The 14845-nt window shown below is 38.3% G+C and overlaps 1 pseudogene; it reads right to left on the minus strand.

Annotated features, from left to right (window-relative positions):
* LOC116901009 overlaps positions 1-8706 on the minus strand; it is a 106378-nt pseudogene extending 97672 nt beyond the window's left edge.
* Positions 8707-14845: the final 6139 nt, after the last annotated feature.

Raw genomic sequence — 14845 nt, forward strand, 5'->3', positions numbered from 1 at the left:
GTCATGAAAATGACTTAATTATTCACAAAATGACACACATTTCAATCTTACTATAATAGACATTGGTTTCAACATGAATTCAGCGTGTCGTTATGAAAAAGCAAAGAGCTTTAAGCAAGTCATCTTCCTAAGCTGATGAACCAAAAGTCTAAGTATGAGTAATGATCAAACATTAATCAAAAGCATAATTAAAGTAAGAGGGTGTGCTATCATTATTTCCATCAAAGGCCTGAACTCTCAACACGGTGCAATGAGAAAAGAGGAAGAAATGAGAAGATATGTTCTTATGTTCTGCTACACAGAAGAGTGACTTTAGCTCATCAAGCTATGTGCTTCAGGGATCCTGAAGACAGGCCTTTCAATGTTATTTCTATAAAGGAATTGTAAGCAGTTGAAATGCAAGCAATGCTACGTGTTCTGCTTTGATTCTTCTAGAATATAGACATGGACCAAAGACCATACTGCTGCAGAAATACATATGAATAATGTCTGTTAAATGTAAAATAAAGGGCTAAGAAGATAGTTCGTTTGGTAAGGTGTTATCAACGAAATCATGAGAACCAAAGTTGATCCCCAGTACCCATGGAAGTCTGGACATAAAGGCAGGCCCTTGAAGTTCTAGAGAGGCAGAGAGATGTCTCATTAACATGACAATATACCAGGCAAAAGCAACTTAAGGAATGAAGGGTTTATTTTGGTTTAAGATTTTGAGGTACTGTGCATCGTGGAAACTAAGGTATAGCTACAAGAATGCGAGGTGTCTGGTTACATTACAGCCACTATAATGAAGGAGAGAGTGAAGATTGATGCTCATCTCTCTTTGCTATTCACTTCAAGAACCCAACCTTGGGTTAAGTTCCTCTTTGTACCAAACAAAGGCCATTGTTGAATACTAAGAAGTGAGAAGGCAGAGACCAACTAATATGGAAAGCCCAACTCCAGTGGGTACAATTACAGCCAACTTCTTCACCCAAGTATCAGAGAACAGAGGAGAGGAGATGGAATGCTTCTAAGAGCCAGAGGACCACAAAGTCTGTTGTTAGATTGTGTCTCCCAGAAATACCAGAGAAGCCAAACAGGTGAGGTACCTCATCAACCTGTCATGTTAATGAGTTCAAAGAGAGGGAGAAGTAGTCTCTCTCAAGAATGAGTTTTCTAATTGGTTATCCAATATAAAATGGTTAGCCCTGAAATCGTGGACTCAGAAATAATATGAAATAGACTCAGAAAGAATTATTTTTATATAAATATATATGGTTTTTATGCCATAACTGTCAAAGAAAGTGAGGACATCAATGTGAGAGGAAATGAGGTAGAATAAATTGGAGGGATTGAAAATGAGAGGGATTGGAGGGAAGAAAAGGAAGGGGAATCAATAAAATTGCATTTTAATCAAAATTTAAAAATAAAAAACAGAAACAAAAATGATAATATTAAAAGGCATGTTTACCCTGTGGAATTGCAAATTACCTTTTTAAGGTAGAGTATAAGAAATAATGGTATTATTGTCCAATGAGTTTTAATCCTCACGACTCCTTGAGTCACACTTACAATTTTTCTGAGTAAGATATTTGATATTTACATTCATGTTTGTATGGTGCATAAAAAATATTCGAGAATTCCACTTTTATTTCACCTGCCTGTATCCTAAAGTGTTCTATGTTTACATGAGGACCATATTTTTATCTTCCTGAAAATTAGGCACTGACTAGCAAAATTGGAGACAAACTCACCAGCATCATCTATGTGATACCAGAAACAGCACACAAACATTTGAGTTTAGAAATGGAGGCAGACAGTGACACCCTCCCTTTGTTGATCAGATGAGGTCATAAGTTTTCTGTGAGATCAAGTTCTCCTCATCTTCTTTCTCAGTATTCCTGCCAGAAAATACCTTTTTAAAGCTGAATAAAGACAAAGCTCACCAATACAGCAATGTGATGTTCCATTTCTGCTATTCCAGCACTGCTACCTGATTATAGATGGATGCTTATTTGGAATCCTGAACCTCACATAAAACAAGTTTACTAAAATTAAGAAATTCTGAGCTTTATTAAGCAAGGCTCATGTGCTAATTTTCTGAAATCTGTAATGTTTAAATCATGGGACAATGTTCTTTTGATGGCTTCTTTTAAAATTAGAAAGTTTATAGAAAGGCGAACCCTCAGTTTTACACAGAATGGGTTCGGGTTAACTTTAGGGAACACCGTGAAGCTGAAACAGCATACTTCTCTGACTTTCCAACTGGGTGAAAAGCTTGCTTCTCCTTGTCCCTGTGATGCCATCGAGCAGCATCCTTGCACAGATAGGTTTACTTATAAATTTCTTGGTTATGCCATTTTGCTAAGTACAAGTTAACTATTGCCCAAGAATGTTAAACGTCCCCATTCCTCTCACTCCATAGATATTGAGCACAACCAAGAGTTACTTAAACACAGATTCCTTGGCCTTCCTTTCTTACCCTTAATCTAATGTGTTAAATATTTCCTATTACTAGGAAAATAAAATCTCGATGCAAAACCCCACTTAACCTGTCTACCAACACTTCCAAAATGAGTTCTTTTGGACTCTTTAGAGGGATTACTTGTTCTTTTCTATTTCCCTTTACTAGCAAAATTTTGGTAACTATTGTTACCATTGGTCCTGTGACCATGAACAAGGCCTCTGAATCCCTTCCAATCAAAAGGAAAATCCTTCTTTTGATACTTATCATCTGTCACTGTTTTCTTTCCATATTAATATCTGTGACCATCTTAGGAGTCAGATGATGGGAATATGTCTAGTGGTGGAGCCCCAGCACCAACATGCATTACCTAGGAGATTTTTTTGCCAGCCAATCAAGTAGCTCTGTGCTTCTCCTTTCACATTATTTATACAAACTCAGGGCTATACAATTTATGTCTTCTGCCTTTTATAAGTAGCTAAATCTGACTCAGAGGCAATGTCATCCACAAGGGTATAGAACACTACATCTTGTATGTCTTAGCTTGACTTTCAGATGCAGTATTTAGTGAGTGCCCAAGAAGAACTTCCTTTAGCTGCTCAGTATCCCTCTTCTGGAAATAGCCCTCTGGGGAATCATTTCCCATCATTATGTCCAGTCTTCCTTAGGCTGTAAATCAAGGTGCATTGCTTGCCAAGCTTGTGGGTATATGACTTAATCCAGACAACTTGGACTTTCAATTCTGTTAATTTGTGCCTTAAATTTAGTAACGGAAACCTGGAAGAATAAAAGTGGAATGGGTCCACGCCAATATGACAGTTGTCTAGTTGCTTTTACTATGATTCCTTACATAACACCACTTAAATTCTTCCTCAATCCCCTCACTCCACCACTGGAATCTTTATAAGATAGTTGTGCAGATCCTACTGACACCCATGGGTTACCAGCTTTCATGCTTTCTCAATTTTCCTCCAGTATCTTTCCCCTCTCTCCTGTTCTTACAATAAAGATTTTTACATAATAATATTTATTAATTAATATTAATAAGTGTTTCTGTCTGATTTAATAAAATTTAAATATGCTGCCTATATCCAGCTCTCCAAACAAAAGAATGTGTCATCTACCTTCTAACTTCCTGTAACCAAAGCCCAACACCTAGAACTTAAAATCCTCAGTATTTTTATGATACAAAAGAATTATTCAACTTCTACTGTTCTTTTCTAGTGGAACATCATTATCTTAATTTGCATTAGAAATAAAAATTGGTGACATTGTTTGCTTCTCCTCTAAAGATTAAATATTTGTGCATTACCATTTTTCAAAAATAATTAATATTTATATAAAATGAGAGAAAGAGAAGATTGTTAAGTGAATGTGATTTTTCATAAAGAAAATTGTAAAACAAACTAACCACTGGACCATTGTCTTAATTATTTCAAATGCTTCCTATATGATATAGAATTTGCTACTCCATCTGTCTCTTAGACACATCTGGGAAAGTTTTTTGTTTGACTTGCTCTGCCTTGGAGAGCAGTTTTGTCCAAGGCTATGGTTGTGCAACCTGGAATGCAGTAAGTTTCACGTGCTCCACATAATGCTGATATAGAATAAAATTAGAAAATTGGGAACTATGGAGCCCATTGATTATGTAAAGTGTAACATACAATGCAGGGGGTTTCCCATGTGCTAGATAATGCTGATACAGAGGAAAATTGGGGAATTGAGAACTACAGAGCCCATTGATTATGTATGGTGTTTAGAATGTAGTGTGTGTGTGTGTGTGTGTGTGTGTGTGTGTAACATTTTGCAAGTGAAGAAAATCTTCATCTAGATTTGAAAACAAAAATATTAACATGAAGAATCAATAAAATAAACTCTCCTGAAAAAAATACACTAAAATGCTCTGCAATTATTTTCCCATCAAAATAAAATACTGCCAAGTACACTGTCTCCTCTAAGCAATAGATTTTTAAAACTGAAGGGAAATGCTAAAAGCAGTGCTTCAAATAGCATCCGTCCGGTTAGGCAAATGTCCTGTTTTAGTTAATTTCCCGTTTCTACTTGGTGGAGTTCATGAACTATTTTGAGAATTGGTGGGTAATTGGAAATTGGGTGCCAGCTTAGGTATTTGATTTGGAAATAATGTCCTTGAAAACTATCAATTACAAGTACAAAGCAAACTCTCCTTGTTATGCTACCCATTTAGAAATGTAGGAGGCAGGTTCCCTGGTTACAGGTGGAGACAAAGGAATGTCAGGAAATGCAAAGCACCTGCGCTGTCCCTGGGTGCCCTTTCATGGGTAGGGAAAGAAGAGCAATCAGATCTGCTATAGACAAATCTGGAAAGTGCATTGGCATAACAAAACTTGAGTCCAGAACTCTGAGGAGGCATTCTGACAGTGCCTGCAGCTTGGTCCTTAGCACAAGAAGTCTGAGGGCCCTAACCACCTCACCAAATGTGAAGAATGTCTAAATATTATACACCTGACTCAGTCATCATTAAAATGCTTTGCTTCATCAAGACACAGGCTTAGTTGACAGGTCTAGAAACTCTAATATTGTCCATCCCTATGACAGATCAATTTCAGACCAAATTGATCCCTTGAACATCTTATGAGAGTGAATTGCTGAGAGTCAAGGCCAAGAGTTCTGATTAATAAGAATGTAAAAGAGGGAGGAACCTGAATTTCCATTGGAAACTCAGAGCAACATCTGGAGCAATTACTGGATTACTAACAGAAGTACTTGAAGAAAACAATGAAAATACGTGTGTCCTTGCTTCATCAAAAACAACTTAAATATAAAGAAGGGCTTCATCTAGCACATTCGTCAGAAAAGTAGGCCCTTAGCAAAGGAACCTGGCTGAAGTAAAGAAGTCTCAGAGATCAAGGAGAAATGAAATAAAACCTGAGTGCAAAATAGTCCAAAAAGTGGGAACGTCATCTTCACTGGTAGGAAGTGGCAGTCTAGGATTCAGGAAGATAGTTTCTCACATTCCATGTACCAGACGGTCTCTGAGAACTCTGAGAGACACTCATTCTAAGGCTCCAGGTATGGAGTAGAGCCTAAAACCTCTGTGTTCAATGCTCCTGACAAGAGTTGAAAAGCAGTTTTGGCTGTATAAAGACCATCAAAAGAACACATAGGGAATACAGGCTTGTGGTGGTTTGAATATACTTGGCCCATTGGAAGTGGCACTGTTAGGAGCTATGGCCTTGTTGGAAGAAGTGTGTCACTGTGTAGGTGGGCTTTGAGGTTATCTAGGCTCAAGCTCCTCAGTGTAGAAGAGAGCCTCCTCTTGACTGTCTACAGAAACAGTCTCCTTCTGCTGCCTGTTGCTCAAGATGTAGGACTCTTGTCTCCTCTAGCACCATGTCTGCCTGGGTGCTGCAATACATCCTGCCATGATGGTAATGGATGGAACTTCTGAAACTCAGTCAGAAAGTCAGTCCCATTTAAATGTTTGCCTTTATATGAGTTACTCTGGTCAGACTGTCTCTTCTCTGCAATGGAACTCATAAGTCATTAATTTTTACCAGGGACTGGGGTATTGCTGTAATAGACCCAACCATGTTTTTGTTTAGAAGACTGTGGATTTGGGGACTTTGTATTGGAAAGCAATGGAATGCTTTAAGTGAAGCATCCTAGTGGGAATATGGAAAACATTTTGTGCTGATAGTTACTGGAACTCTGGGAGCATGGCTCAAGAAGTTTCAGAGAATAATTTTAGTGTGTTGCCTAAAGATCATTCTTGTGATATTTTGGTGAGGAATGTGGCTGTGTTTTGTCCGGTCTGAAGACTCTGCCTGAGGCTAAGGTAAAGAGATTTAGATTAATTACATTGACAAAGAAAGTCTCAAAGGAGCCTAGTTTAGACTTTGCCTGTTAATAAATTACTAGTGATTAAGAAGAGACCAGCATCATAGTGGTAAAGCACAAAGAAGCTGTGTTCCAGAGATAGACATTATGGCAGCAGCTGTACTTGGTAATATATAAGAATCACCCAGGTGGTTCTAGTTTTGAAGGCATGAAGTGTGGTCATGGAGCTGAGACTTGTCACTATGAGAGGCCGGAAAGGGCCATTGGTGAAGGTACAGCCTCAATTACAGTTGATGGCCATAGGGTGAAGGGGTCCTGCAAAGAAGAAGAGGCTTAGCACCATGAAGAGAGCCAATAGGAGGTCATTGGTAAAGACTAGTTGTAGTGGAAGTCACCAACGTATTGGATATGCCAGTACCATGGGATGGTCAAGAACAACAGCAACAGTGGAGTAGAGTTAGCCAGAGCCTGGAGTACAACAGAAGACAAGAGCTGCAAAAATGACTCAAGCCCATTGGAGGAGTCCAGAAGATTATGTGTGGATCCCAGATATTGGAACAAGAAGTTGTAAAGTTGAAATTTCCTTGTGCACGCCAAAATATTAGGCATGCCAGAGTCATAGAATACATGCCCAGAAAAGCTGCTAACATGGAATAGAACCAACCCAGGTGAAAAAAGTTTGTTGCAGTCAACAAAAATAAAAGGAGTTGGACATCGGACACAAAAATGCAGAGTCTGGAGTTGTCCAGCTGCTCTTATGTCTTATATTATTCCACCTCACTATGATGTTTTGGAATGAATATATATACATACATATATATATGTATATATATATATATATACACACACACACACACACACACATATATATATATATATATATATATATATATATATATATATATATATATATATATCTCCTGTGATGTTGGAAGTTTGTTACCCGGTTTTGGTTTTTATTTTATAAGTGATTACAGTTACGTGATTTTATGAATTTCATAAAAGACTTTGAATTCTAGACTTTTAAACATTGCTTCAACTGTGATAGACTATGGAAACTTTTGAAGTTGGACTCAATGTATTTTGCATTATGATATGGCTAGGTATAGCCACCATGAGTCAAACATAGACTCATATGTTTGAACAAGCCTAGGGGAGTCAGGTAGTGGAATGTGGTGATTTCCATATGCTTGGCCCATTGGAATTGTCACTATTAGGAAGTGTGGCCTTGGTGGAATAAGTGTGGCCTTGGTAGAGGAAGTGTATCAATGTCTAGGCAATCTGTCAGTTCTCTGGCTTCATCTAGTGAAGAAGAAAGTCTCCTTCTGACTGCCTTTGAATCACGCTACAGAAATTTCAGCTCATTTTTCAGTACCATGTCTAGTGGCATGATGCCATGCTTCCCACCATGATGATAATAGACTGAACTTCTGAAACTGTAAGCCAGATCTAATTAAATGTTTGCCTTTATATGTGTCGCCTTTTCATGGTGTTTCTTCATAGCAATGAAACTCTAAGACAAATGCCTTCTTCAAAACTTTCCCATTTCCAGAAAATCATATAAATGTTTACAGTCCAAGGTCTCTGTGGGAAATAAAGATACTGACAGAAAATATTTCTGACTTGATTTGAACTCTATCAACCTCTGTGCAGAGTTTAGACCATCTTTACTGTGAGAGACTCTCGTAAAACCCCAAACTCCTTGCCACAGTATCCAGTGGCAAGAGGAAGTCCGTGAACATGAATGGGGATCTGTATGAATTTAGCTGTAGTAAACTGGCATTACGGTAAATTTTTCTGAATCATGGTCACCGTACATTTGAAGGAACCATAGTACATTAGTGTGATGTCTGGACCACTATGTATTAACTCCACCAAACAACCAAAGAATAAAGAATGATGCCTCTGAGACACAGCAAAATCACAGGCTACCAACGTCTGCTTGTATAAATAATCGCATAACTCCCACTTTTATGACTGCAAAACTGGCAAGCATCATTGAATCCCCAGGGGTATCTCCTGCCAGAGAAAAACCCTTCCCTTATAAACTGTGGCATAATTGTAGATAGCTATCTTATTCCACCCAACATTTGATTAATGTAATAAACACTAAACTACTCATAAGGCAAGGTTATACAGGGTGTTTTCCCCAGGTCTTTTGGACCAAGATTCAGAATAGATCTCTGATGTTCTTGGGAGACCAAACGCCTCCTGCAAAGGACAAGACAATCAGATTCTGTGCCTTGGATCAGCCAGTAGAGGCTTGGCAGTGTGAGCCACTCACCAGTGGTGGGAGGTGGACCTAAGGGAGAGAAGAAAATGGAAACTCTTAGAAAATTTTATCGCAGTTGTGACAGAGTTTTGAGTCTCCTTTGCCTGTTAACTTTATTATCCATACCTTCCTGGGAACGATACTGCTGATCCAAGGTTATCTCAGGAGACATTCTTTCTTCTTTCTTATTTTCGGAGCTGGGGACCAAACCCAGGGCCTTGCGTTTGCTAGGCAAGTGCTCTACCACTGAGATAAATCCCCAACCCCTCATTCTAAGTGAAGCTCATGCAAAGGGCAATTCAAAAATATTTATCTACTTCAAAATTTTCACACTCTGTAAGACTTGTTGGTTCTTGCTAACTGAGGTGCAATTACATGACCTTCTTCCCCTCATACTCCAACTGTTATAGTTGAAACTGACCCAGAGGAAATTAACCAGATACTTTGTGAAGTTGATTATAATCTGCTGAACTTCACAAGAGTCACACTTTTGTATAAGTACCATGAAAGTAGCACATTTAAACATCTTGGTTGGGTTTTATAAGTTGGAGCGGAAGTGAAGCCTTTAAGACATGCTCTTTAACATGGTTACTATTCTTTTTTAGACTGTCAAATGAAAGATCATGTGAGACCATTAAAAATAACTGGCTGTGTTAGACCAGTTTCTCTAAAATATAAACGTATCAATGCTTTGTTTCTTTTGATGAAAACTGTCAGGTAAATACATTCGTGGAAGAAACTGGCCAGGACAGTATGACATTAGTATACAGTAGCTCCAACTTCACTTGGAGCTTGTTAGAAATATACATTTTGAGGCTCTGCCTAAGACCTAAAATGTCAGAATTGCTGAAATAACGGGTCCAGCAATCTACATTTTATGATGTCCTGCAGCCTATATTGGGACACATTCAGGTAGGGAAGTGGCAATGAAGATACTATGTCTTGGTGTTAGATTTGCTGTGTATTTGCATCACCGGTGGATCTAAGAACCCAGAGAACACACTGATCTAGGATTACCACATCTGTATTTACAGTGGTTCCTGCACTGCACACTCTGAAGACTTTTGAGGTGTTTCTGATACCTGCTCAAGATTTTGAAGCATTTTACCAACACGATGGAATATCCCCAAGCTTTGTAAGGAAGTTGTTTTCTAAATAAAAGCATGAGTTACCTAAATGTCTTGAATTCTTGCCTCCTTGAAATACGAATAGCATCCTTCATTTAAGATATGTAAGTTAGATGGCACCATCTGGCATTCTGACTTCTCATCATCCAAGTCTATTTAAGAGAATACTTAAGAGCTTTTAGGAATCAAGTGTAATAGTAGATCAGTTCCCATGCAAAAATGTCACCTAAGGGAATAAGTTCAGCTCTCTCACACCCAGGCAGAAACAGTAATATTCAGGGGCTAGAGAGATGGCTCAGCAGTTCAGATGGCTTGATGCTTACTATTTAGTCAACGGAAGCAAGCATGAAACAGTTCATTCTGGGAGAGAGAAGCTGAAAAAAATTTCTGTAGTTCTGATAAAACTGTGGTTAAATCCATTTAATTTCACAAGGAAGAAAGAAAGAGAGAGAGAGAAAGAAAGAAACAAAGAAAGAAAGAAAGAAAGAAAGAAAGAAAGAAAGAAAGAAAGAAAGAAAGGAAGGAAGGAAGGAAGGAAGGAAGGAAGGAAGGAAGGAAGGAAGGAGGGAAGAGAGGGGGGAGGGAGAGGGAGGAAGGAAGGAAAGAAAGAAAGAAAGAAAGAAAGAAAGAAAGAAAGAAAGAAAGAAAGAAAGAAAAGAGGAAGGAAGAAACAAACCAGGGACTGAATGGGTGGCTCAAAAGTTAAGAGTGTTTGCAGCTCTTGCAGAGGACCAAAGTTTAGTTCCAGAATTCATATCAAGTTGACTGCCTGTAACTCTAGGTGCAGAGAATGTGACATCCTGGGTGTTAGGCACAAATACCCATATGTACATACTCATATTACACACGCACACACACATACAGAGAGAGAGAGAGAGAGACAGAGACAGAGACAGAGACAGAAAGACAGAGAGAGACAGAGACAGAGAGAGAGAGAGTCTAACAGAAAAGCTTCACCTTCCTCTGGTTAGCAAAGCAATTAAACTCATAATTTTATGCTTTGCATGTTGTAAATAAACAATTTTAATCTCAAAGTTACAAGACAAAACATGCAAAATATTTCCGAAGCTATATTCAAGATTGTTTACATTTTAAAGACTGATCACTGTTAAGAAGCCTAATTTATAAAGATCCTTACAGTCTTGCTTATGGAATTAGATATATGATGAGTTCAGCTTGGTGCGAGATTGCTTACATGGCATTTGAAAGATCCAGAGCTGGGTCAACAGTGCCACAACAATAAAAAGCCATAGTCTCATACAAAAGCATTCATTTCTTTTTTTTAAATCCAAAGAAAGTGCAGAATAATATTCTATATCAATGACAAAGCGGGTGGGAGAGAAGACAGGCTTCATCAACACCCAGAAGACCTCAGCAGGGTAGGAGAGGCAAAGAGGACCTGGAGAGTGGCAACTAGACAAACAGATGCAGAAAAAAATGTGCATCACATCACCATAAAGATGTATGGAAGAAGAGAGATGGTGGTTTTCTTGAAAGCCTGGCACTCGGAGGGAAAGACAGCAGAACGGACACTTGCAACATTGAAAACTAAGATCTATTACTAATATAATCTCTATAGAATGAGGAAGATCAAACTTGCGGTTCCCAGGAAAGTTGTGAAATATTTCTTTTCCTCAGACCCGAGTAGCCAAAATACACAGCAGCATCGTTTGTATTGCAGCATGAGTTCCAATAGTCGCAATGCTAAGTACCATGCCCACAGGCCAGATAATCACTTCCACGCAGATCCAGCATCTGAAAAGCCCCACTAGAGCATGTGAAGTTGACAGAGCAGTTTAATTCCTTATCAACGTGAACTGCAAAACCAAAGATCACCAGAACCTTAGATAAAAGTGAAAATATGAAAAAAAAAAAAAAAAAGAATCCCCAAACCTGAAATCAGGAATCGACAGAATTCTAAAATGACAGAGGAAAAAATTCTGGGTATTAAATATAGAATTACCAAAGTCACACTATTCAATAAGATAATATCCAGAAAATATATCACACAATAAGAGAGAAGAAACAAACAACAAAGACAAGAATCCCAAGACAAAAAGTAAGAAGGTCATGAAATTAACATGAGAAATAGGTGCTCCAAATGCAGAGAACAGGAAAGAAAGTAGTATGCATTTTGTATTAGATAAGAAAAATTACGAGGTAAGGGATACACATTTCTTAATTTTAAATTCCAAAGAAATAACAAGTAAGAAAATGTAACAAAAAGACAGTTGTCAGTGCCCAGTATCATGAGGTTGAAATCCCCAGAAGATACTCTATGGAGAATGGAATGAGGCTGTCTGTCTTCCTCCATATCTCTCTCTCTCTCTCTCTCTCTCTCTCTCTCTCTCTCTCTCTCTCTCCTCTCACACACACACACACACACACACACACACACACACAATCTCCTTAGCGAGCTCACAGTCAGATACAGAATCCTAACAGCATAGACAGGATTGAACTGTTGAACCTCAGTAAAAGCTGCATTCTCCCATAGAATAATGTGTATTGGTAACTTGTGAATCCTCAAACCCAGTCCTGAGAGACGTTATTTGTTAGAGAAGAACAGTTAATGGCTTGTAGGGTACAGTGAAGTGTGATTGACCCTGACTGTCAACACAGAAAGAGTGAAAGGGTTCAATTAAAACAGTGATAGTGTTTTCCAGAGGCAGAGCAGTTGTGAGTTTAATCCTATAAAGGTAAGAGACCTCACATTTAAGATGCATATCAAATATTAAGTCCGAATGTACTTTAATTGTACTTAATGGCATTTATTAAACATACTTTTGTGAGCTTGGTGAGGAAAGGGACGTGTTATCAATATCTTATTAAAGGTACTCACAATTTAATAAATGTATAAACATTCAGTTAATATAAAGTAATGAGCTTGAATCAATATCTTTTGTAACAGGAAAGAGAAAATATTTGTGATTTGTCACTCTGCAGTAATACATAAATTGGCAAAAACAAAAACTATCCTTAAAGATTAAAGGCACGTTATATAAATCAATGATGAGGAAGAGTGGGACACTTGGTCAATGCCACATCCTCTTTACAAGTGCCTCCATGTAGAGCAGCGTTTCCAGCACATTGGCACTGTCAGAACACTCACTGTGTAGTTTTTCTTGGTGCAGACATTACTGATTACCTACTGATCACCATGGGTGCAACTAAGTCTGTACTAGCTCTAGAACGGCATTCCTTGGCCAACTCTACACTCTCCTTCTGCCGTCTCCTGGCTTTTCCTCTCTCAGTACCACAAGCTCATCGTGAGCATTTCTAATTAAATTGGGTTGCTATATGGGAATCCATCTAGAAGTCAAGTCCCAGAACAATTTCGTTCAGTTTTTCAAGCTGCCTCAAACACCAGAAGGCACTTTTCTCATCTCTTTTATCTGAGCAGGAAGTTTCCCTGAATAATAGTAAATACTTACTTCCGGATCTTCTGTGATGTAGTCTGACATCATTAAATGAATGTTCCTATGCTACTGTCAGGCTTAGACCCAGCTTTACCTTTTTGTCATTAAAAACACAAAGAACAGGTCCGTTATGCATTTATTTTGCCTTTCTATTTTTACTAGTCGTTCAAGGTCAGAGAGTCTGCATGACTACACATGTGAGCCAATCACCTCACAATTTCTCTGGCAGATTTCTGAGCAACCTTGCTTGGAGACCACCTGGTAAAGCATGCTTTCACTCAGGTTGAAAGTCACTTAAGTGGAAACCCAACTACAATGCTGCTTTTCCAATCAAGAGCGAAACTCTCAGCGTCACAGGATGTGGCAGAGTGCCAGGTGTTTCATATTTTGCAGGACAGACACACCGTCAAGCTCCTCTTTGCATAATCGATAAACCAAAACTCAACACACCAAGGGTAACAGTCCTCTTCTCTTCAGCTACAGAACTGGAATTGTGATATTCCTCTACAGCCCATAAATCACTTTCCTAAAGCTATGAGGAGGTTGGTAGCAAAGTAGCAATGATGCTCTGGGCAGCTGAACGAAATCAGACAAGGCAGAGGTGGGTTTGGGGTCACTGCGTATCCACCACCATTTTCATTTTTGTTTTAGAATCTGACAGATTATGTTTGGTTCAAGGACCCTCGTTTGCTCGTAGGTGGAGCAAACCTATTGATGGGTTGAATCAGGACATCAAACATTGGCACAGCTCCATATGCAGCAGAAAGCTCTCCAGAAGTCCAAAGGTTTTGTTTGTTTGTTTGTTTTTCACTTTTGTTTTTTATTTTGATGACTGGTTAATGAGACAGACATTTAGACAAGGGACATTACACCTTATAACAAGTTACTGGTAAAGAAAAGTTGAGTCTTACATTTCCTTCTGAGTATAGCATAAAACATTAGTAGCATTATTAAAGGAAGTAGAGTGCAGAACTCTAACTCAAACAAGAGCTGCCCTGACCTGTAAAATGTTTTAAAGCAAAGACAGAATTACTGCCAGTCACTTTACAATACTTATTTTCTTTGAAGGGAGAGAGGATGTTATGGTATTTCCGAATACCTGTGTCAGCTCTCTTACAAAATGTATGCATAGTATATATTTAGAAATCATTCGTTATATATGGTTAAGTTTTTCATTTAACTCTCATAGCAAATGCATGCTCAGAAGAGGATTATTAGGTCATTACAAAGCACAACCTTCCCAGGTTGGCACAAAAACTAAACTGAAATCTTCAGGATTTGAACAACATTAATAGTTGACTTCAAAATATAACTCTAGCCATATGGAACATGTACAGTGACCATGCCACAACCATTCAGATTTTGTTTTGTTTTCCTGATTTTCTCTTATTTCATCAAACAAGTAAAACATTCATTCTGTCTCATTCACATTTTTACCATGCATTTTCCAGTACCTATCTCAGGACTAAGTTATTTTCAAGACTTTGAGTCCAGAATATAACCAGTCACCACTCAGTTATTAAGAGTAATTTTAATATTATGTCCATTTAGCGAAACAATTGTAGTAGGCTCTCCTTTGGGTCCTGTGACCTACCTAGCTCCAAGTTCTTGGCTTGATAATAGTGCCAGGAACGGATTCCCTCTCCCGGGTGAACTTTAAAGCCAATCAGAAAGTGATTGGACCTACCATGACATTAACACCACTATTGTACCATTTTGCATATATTGACAATCATTATAACTCATCTATTTTACATCTGTATAA

Source organism: Rattus rattus, chromosome 5 (assembly GCF_011064425.1).
Source record: "Rattus rattus isolate New Zealand chromosome 5, Rrattus_CSIRO_v1, whole genome shotgun sequence".
Lineage (NCBI taxonomy): Eukaryota > Metazoa > Chordata > Mammalia > Rodentia > Muridae > Rattus > Rattus rattus.